The following is an 8,066-nucleotide window of genomic DNA, read 5'->3' on the forward strand; positions in this document are numbered from 1 at the left end:
GCAGAAGATTTATGAACCAACTGAGTACTTAGAACCAATGATGATAATGGTTCTCTAAAAATACAAATACCATCTACTTTTAAATCACAACTTTATGCCCAGCAAGCTAAAGCAATATTGAAGCATTTATATCTGGGGATAAACAGATGAGTCATATACAACCAACCTGACCTCTGCCTAAGCTACCACCATATTGACTTACCTGTAGGTAATACCAATAAAAACAGCATTTACTGAGTACTTTCAGCAGCGAAGGCATATTGATATGCACTTAGAAACATAATCGCTACCTTTAACTCTCTTTCTAAACTATTTTCTGTGGAAGGGAAGAGATAAACAGTAATAGAACAGTGTTTCATTTCCTTTTAATGCCTTTGGCTCTACACTACTGGGGATGCCAAAGTAGAAACCAGCCAAGGCAGGCAAGAGGCACAAACTCTTTATAATCATATATAAACGTTGACAACTGAGAGGGTGCTAGCCTGGGCCCATTACAACAATGCTGGCCCAACAGCTAAAATCATTCCGTGAGCTGGACTAAACTCAAAAGACAAGGTCCACCCAACTCCTTTATGGGGAAGTATATTCCAAATCCTGAATCATTAGGAGTTAAGGCTGAGCTGCAGTTTCTTTGCCAAATCGCCAAAGTTCTAATGGATAGACAGGGAAAGGGGTTTGAACTCATGAATTAAATACAATAACCAAAGTCTAAGTAGGTAAATTTTAGTAGTAAATGTCAATAATATTCATCTCTCTCTCTCTCTCTCTCTCTCTCTCTCTCTCTCTCTCTCTCTCGTATTGCCACTGAGTGGATTCTGACTCATGTGGACCCCACAAGACAGAGGTGAAGTGCCCCCTAGGTTTCCAAGACTGTCAATCGTACCAGGCGTAGAAAATCTCATCTTTCTTCTGAGGAACAACTGGGGGGTTCAAACTGTTGACCTATGATTAACAGCTCAACCGTACCCCACTGTGCCACAGGGCTCCTGATAACATTCAAAGCTGACATTGATTCAGCACTCGCTTTATGACAAGCACAGTGAATGCAAGCTTGCTTACATTATTTCACTTAATCCTCATCACAACCATGTGAGGTAGAGATGTAAAACTCTAATTGTCATTATTTGGGTTAAGAAAATGGAATTTAGAAACACTGGATTATTTATCAAAAATCACACTGCCAGACACTGGTCAAATTTAAATTCAGACCAAAGTCTGTCTTGTTCAGCCTCTAATGAGCATGCAGCCATGACTCTCAATGTCTCCATGAGGTGGTGAACCTCTCCCATTACTGGAGGTAATCAAGAAAGAGTTGCACAATCTCCTAACAGAGATGTAAACAAGACCGGAGGTGGGGTGAGAGGAGAAAGACAGCAGGGAAGGTCCAGTCTAACCTTTGATCTATGATTGGTAAAACCAAATTGCCTACCACAGATTGTTGAATGGAAAATCAGTTTGCTCTGTAAATGTTCACTAAAACCACACAAAAAAACTTTTAAATAAAATAGGAAATGCTGCCAATTTCAGACTGCCACATTTTTCTCCCATGGAGTTACAGATGGGCTTAAAACACCGGCCTTTCGGTTAGCAGCCAGCAGACCACGTTACCCTTGTTCTGCTTACGATCAAAAGTGGCTGAAAAGCAAGGCCCGTGGAGAGTCCAGGCTCCGGCAGAACAGGCCAGCCGTGCTGCTTTGTCTTTCTCCTCAGCAAGAGAGAAGAACGAACAGTTCACACAAGACTCACAGCGATCCTAGGTAGGTTTCTGAGCAGAGACCTCATCTTTCTCCTGAGAAGCTGGTGGATTTGAACAACCAAACCTGAGGTTAGCAGCCCAACACCTAATCCACAGCACCACCAGGGTTTCAAACACATACAGTCTCACTTAGTTTCCCAAGACTCTTTCCACCTCCTTCTCAGAGCTATTGCTTCTTCCAGAAAGCCATTCTGGACGCCCCTATGTGGATGAGGTGGCCCCAGACCTGTTCCCAAAACAGCATGAGATGCCTTCAATGCACTGTTAACAGCCTGTCAGCAAGCAACCCGTTTCAAGGTCCAGGAAGACCTGAGTCTTGTCTTGAGATGTCTCCTCAAGGCCTACCTCTGCACACACACGGCCTCGGAAGGGATTAATCAGCTGCGGCACCAAGGGTGTGCGAGGGTGCTGGTCAGCTTAGCAGTGTTTGCAGATCTGCAGGCCCATCTCTCACGGAGGGGTAACCAAGGTAGGCAAGCATGACCATCGAGAGCTTTTCTAACCTGACTCTGGAAGGAAGGGGCTCCAACGGCACATGAGTTGGCAAGGGCCTCTGGGGCCTCTTCGATGAGCAGGAGTGCTGCCCTTGTGAGCCCGCAGTGAAAGCCCTGGGCCCACCCTCAGAAACCTTAGATAAAGCCTCGGGCATCAGGCACAGCACATCTTCACATTCTCTTGAGGGCCAGGGAGTGTTTTCCTCTTGGCGGGAATGAATGTTGCCATTGCAGTTTGATCCATTGGCCCGGCACCTATTCGTTGGGCTAAAATTAGAAAGCATCCTTTAAGATACCTAGGGGTCAGCTCACAAGGTATAAGGGTGGTAATTGCTTTTCTTCACCTACTCCATTTTCCATTCTTTACAGAGGCTGTCGCACACGCAGCGCTTCTGCCATATAAATTATTCAGTCTCATCGGCCTAAAATTCTTCTGCTCTGTGCACCACGTCGACTTGTGACAGATGTTTCTTAAGAGGAGGCAGACATTGTGGATTTGTAACTGAGCACAATAATGTCATTGTTTGCTTTCTTATCCCCCAATCACCAAGCAAAACGGTAAGAATGATTACCAAGAGGGAAGTACGTGGCAGGTTCATCCTTGAACCCCACAATCAGCAGGGTCGAGAGGCCCCAACAGAAGAGCCTACGTGACATCTAGCACAACTAGAGGTTAGCTCTGTAGCAAGCCCAGAGTGGACCATCGGTAAGTCTGAGTTACCTACAGCTCCAGGCAGGTAAGCCGCAAGGCTAAAATGCAGGAAGTAAGAGGCACACTGCTTGAAAGGTGGCTGGGCCCACAGACAGCAAACGAGTCCTCATGCGAAGGGCTTCCTATAGCAGCACTACACCTTACTAAGCAATTCCCGACACTATTATTGACTACTCTGGGTTTATAAAAGAAACTAAGGCTTCATCTAGTCAACCACGCTTATTAAGGATTTCCATGAAATACTGGAGATGGAACAAGAGGTGTAAAACACGTCATCTGGCTACAAGGAACTTTTCCTTTTCTTTCTCCAGCTTAGCTCGGTTTCCTCATCTACAGAGGACAAAGCTGTTTGTATTGGAGGGGTGGGGGGGAGAGTAGCCTTTACATGCTCTCGGGTTCTCTTCTCATTCTACTCGGCAGTCCCCCGGAAGAGCAGACATCTGACTGACTCCCAGCCCTGCTTGCCGAAGGCCAGAACCCTTTTTTAAAGTCCCATAAAATATTATTGGCTGCATTACACATATGCACATTCTTGTTAAAAGAGTTTTTGCTTCTTTAAAAAAAAGACTAATAAAATAGTGAGTTAAAAAATGATCAGTCTGTCCAACTGGCTTTAAATAGAGCTTTTTCAAAAGTACTATACATCTTGTAAAGCAAATCAAAGATTACATGTTTAAAGTATTAAAATATACACAGTCATTCAAAAAGAAGCCCTGATGGTTCAGTGAGCTACACATTGAGCTACTAACTACAAGGTCAGTAGTTCAAACCCACCAGCCATTCCAAGGGAGAGAGAGATGAGGCCATCTGATCCCACAAAGATCTGAAGTCTCAGACCCAAAAAGGGGCAGTTCTACTCCGTCCGATAGTGTCGCTTAGTTGAGCGAGTTTAGGTTTGTTTTTGCTTGCATACATATACGCTCACTCAAGAGAAGCATGCTCCATTCAGTTGTCAAACATTCCTTTTTTATATATTTATTACTGGTTGTATCTGCTTGACCTGTGATATTTCTTTATGAATGGGTAAGAGTTTCAAAATAGTCCATTATGCTACAACCCCCTCAGTCTAAATGGTCATCCGATTTGATTTTAAAATTCTATATTTAATAGGTTCAAGCATCAGACAGTAAGGTCATTTTCAGGTTTAAGAAAAATCACTGATAGATTATAGCTTCAAAGGAAGAGAAGTGATCACCTCTGCCCCCATTTACAACAGGAAGTCTTGAAGTTAAATAAAATACCTAAAATCCTAACTGCAAATAACATTGTAAATCCCGCTTTCCATCTTTTAAACTGAAATTTATTTTAAGATGCCATATTACTATGTGAATCTAGCTTCCCTGCACAGTTTGTTCTAGGTGGGGCAGTGGCAATAATAAAAATAAAAGGCTGGGTAAATGAAAGGAAGAAAAAAGAACGCATTTGAAATTTCAGAACTTGAGGGCAGGTGCAGAGAGAGACATCTACAATGCAAACTACTTGCCAGAGTCAAAAACCACTGCCAGCGTAATAAAATGTTCAAAGAGACTTTTTGCTCACAATTCACATACTCTAATGAAGGGCTTTAGGAGGAGCCTCACTTCTCTACGTGTCCAACCTCTTCACAAATCACATAAATTGTGTCTACAGGCTAAAACACAGCCTGCACTCTGGGTTACGTGCTGGGCTGCTGACCACAAGGTCAATGGTTCAAATCCACCAGCTACTTACTCCTCAGGGGAAAGATGAGGCTGTTTACTCACATAAGACTTATAGTCTTGGAAGTCCCACATAGGGTGGCTAAGAATCAAAATCGACTCAGGGGCAGTGGGTTTGGTTGTCTAAAGGCGCCCTGGTGGCACTGGTGTTAGGCTGCTAACCTAAAGATCAACAGTTTGAATCCACCAGCCGCTCCATGGGAGAAAGATGAGACAGTTGGTTTCTGTAAAGACTGAGAGGCTCAGAAATCCTATGGAGTAGTTCAACTCGGTCCTAGCTGGAATCCCCTCACCAACGATGGGTTGGGTTTGAATTTTTAATATGGGGATAGTTTTGTAAGGCTGAGTGAGGAATATAAGCAGTGAGTCCTAGATCATTTTCAGTTGAGCTGGTTATCAGAAAACCCATCTAGGCATTTCTTCAATTCCATTTTCACTTCAGACCAGGCTCTGTGCTGGAGCAAAAACAGATGAGTCATACATATCCGCCTCCCTCAAAGATCTCCAGGTCCAGTAAGCGAGGCGGGCAGATCACCAGATGGCTCTAAGGCACAGTAACTGTGACAATAAGAAGATGTGCATAGGGGGCACAGAGGTGGGTCCTGGTGCCAGAGGCTTCATGCCCAGTGGTCTCAGTACAGGGAACTCTGGTGGCACAATGGGTTAAGTGTTCAGCTGCTACCCACAAGACTGCTGGCTCTCACCCACCACCTGCTCCATGAGAGAAAGCTAAGGTGTCTACTCTCTGGCAGATGAACAGCCTCGGAAAGCCAATGCCGCACTTCTACTTTGCCCATTGGGGTTACTAGGAGTTGGAACTGACTTGGTGGCAATAGTAGGTCTCCGTACCGGAAGCATGTGTCACCCATGGTCACACAGCGTCACTGATGTAAGCCCAGAATCCAGAACACAGTTCAACCAAAACCAAACTCACTGCCACTGAGTCACCCCCACCACAGAGCGACCCTACCTATGGTTTCTAAGACTGTAATTTTCCAGGACAGCCGTCTCTTTCTCCTAAGGAGCAGCTGGTGCATTTGAACTGACGACTTTGCGGTTAGCAGCCCATGTTCAAAAACCACGACGAAGAAAATAAAGACAATAAGGAAGAGAAAGGAGTGGCAAAGGAAGAAAAAGGCGGAGGAGGAGAAGAAGGAAGGAGGGGTGGGGATCTGCCAAGGCAGTTGGAGTTTGGTAGTGAGCATGACCTCCAGCACAGGGGCCTGGGTTGGATCCACCCGCTGCCATTCTCTTGGACTCCAGCAATGTATTTCATATCTCCCTAGCCTTCATTTCCTCCTGTGTCCCTCACAGGGTTGTGATGAGCTAACAGACACTAAAATGTATGCTGTCATATAGAAGATGCTGTGGTCACTCGCCCTCCTTACCTTCCCTCAGGAGCAGGAGCGGGAGAGACATGGAACCATGGTAGCACGGTTCTCCTTCTCCTCCTCCTCCCTTTTCTAATCCTCTCTGCAGCTGCTCCTCCTCTGCCCAATGCTGACTTGGGTATGAATGAGCCAAATGAGCTGAAAAATGAATTGGGAGGGAAAAAGGGAGACAGAGCACTCCCGTGGGGAGGGGTCTTAGATGACGGAACAGTAAAGATCTTGGAGACTATGGAGACTATGGAAAGAAGAGAAATTGGTCATTCTTTGACATGGAAAACCAGTTGTCATCAAGTCATTTTGACTCATGGAGAATCTAGGCATGTCACAGGTCCATAGGGGTTTTTAATGGCTGGATTTTCAAGAAAAGATTGCCAGACCTTTCTACCAAGACACCTGTAGAAGGGCTTGAACCTCCGGCCTCTTGGTGAGCAGCCAAGTACATGAACTATTTGCACCCTTCAGGGACTCCAGAAATAGGCTCGCATTATTTCTCCAGGGACAAGTTACTCTGCGTCTCCAGACAGCCTCACATTCCTGACGCTCAGCATGAGTCATTTTTCCTATCGCACTGCTTTAATTTCCTTCATAAATTACGGTAATTGCAGCATAGGAACACCATCAAGTAAGCTTCAACACAAGTTCAGATCTTCTGTTTTATTATACAGATGTGAGTTTGTGTTTCCATACACAGAGCTATGAATGCCGGAGAAGCAGGTCTGTTCATGTATACACGAGGGGGCTTCAGAAAACATCATGGGGGAAAAAATCCCCTATCCCTTCGTTCCATTTTCCATGTACTTTCTGAAGCCCTCTTGGATGTACATTCACACACGTACCTGTGTCATTCAAGTCTAAGGGTGCACCCGTGTGTGCATCTACACATGAAGGTAAATTCGCCTTCTCATGGTCGCTGGAAGGGTGACAGGCCTCATCAACCTCTATGTACGTGGAGGGGAGATGGAAGAAGGAAAATACAGACCTGCCTCAGAAAAGTGCATGCTCGCCCAACACACCAAACCAAGGTCTCAGCCAACGAAGATGCCTTCAATGTCCAGAAGTCAATCCACCGGGACATCCCTGTGACTATACCCATGACACTATGGGACCTCTCCCCGTCCTTGAGGGAAGATCCCCTTTGGGTTACCAAGGGACGCTAGCCTTTGCCCTCATCTGCCTTATCCTCTCTCGTTTTTTTCCCTGCTTTGGGCACTCGCCCACTCCCCTGCCTTTCTGGGAGATGCCAAGATCCATCTCAACAATGAGCTCTCACCCTAACAGCCTACCCCAGCACACTCCTAGAGGAAGAGCTCAGGTTTCTGACACTGGAGAGCTTCATGGGAACAGACAGCCTCATCTTTGTGTCTCATTTTAAGAAGGTCCCAAGTGAGTGACCTACACCAAAAAGGCTTTTAACCACCAATCTTGCAGTAAGCAGCCTAACCCACAGTTGCCACTGGCTAATTTACATTTTTCTTTTTGCTTCTCTATGTTTTCTAAATGATTTGAAAGGTATCTTACAAGTCCATTAAGAATTGTTAAAAAATAAAAAGAATTGTTTTCAGGTTTTTTTAAAAACAGTAAGTGGGCCAGGATATGAAAATAGGAATAGGGTTATGCTGTGTAACTCTGCCATGGGGAGTAGCAAGGGTGGGGGCGTGGGAATCAAGAATCCAAAAGACCTCCAGGAACAGGCTATGGTGTACTAAACAACCCGTGGGGTAGCGAGCTCCCCATCAGCATGTGGTGGCCTGGGATAGATAAAAACTTTTAGGAATGGGCTGCCGAGGCCTCTCTTTGTGGAGTACAAGGCTAAATTAAAAACCCAAACCCACTGCCACCAAGTCCACTCTGACTCATGCTGGGGTCCTCTGTAGTGTAGGGTCCGATATTTATTCAGCCCTCTGTAGTGTAGGGTCTGACACTTATTCAGCCTAACTGACAGCCTTTTCAGAAAAAAGAAACCACCCAGCACACCCATGGCAATGAAAAACTATTGTTCCACAGCTCATAATCCAG

This window comes from Echinops telfairi, unplaced genomic scaffold (genome assembly GCF_000313985.2).
Source record: "Echinops telfairi isolate 266 unplaced genomic scaffold, ASM31398v2 ScPeMD7_60;HRSCAF=208, whole genome shotgun sequence".
Classification (NCBI taxonomy): Eukaryota; Metazoa; Chordata; class Mammalia; order Afrosoricida; family Tenrecidae; genus Echinops; species Echinops telfairi.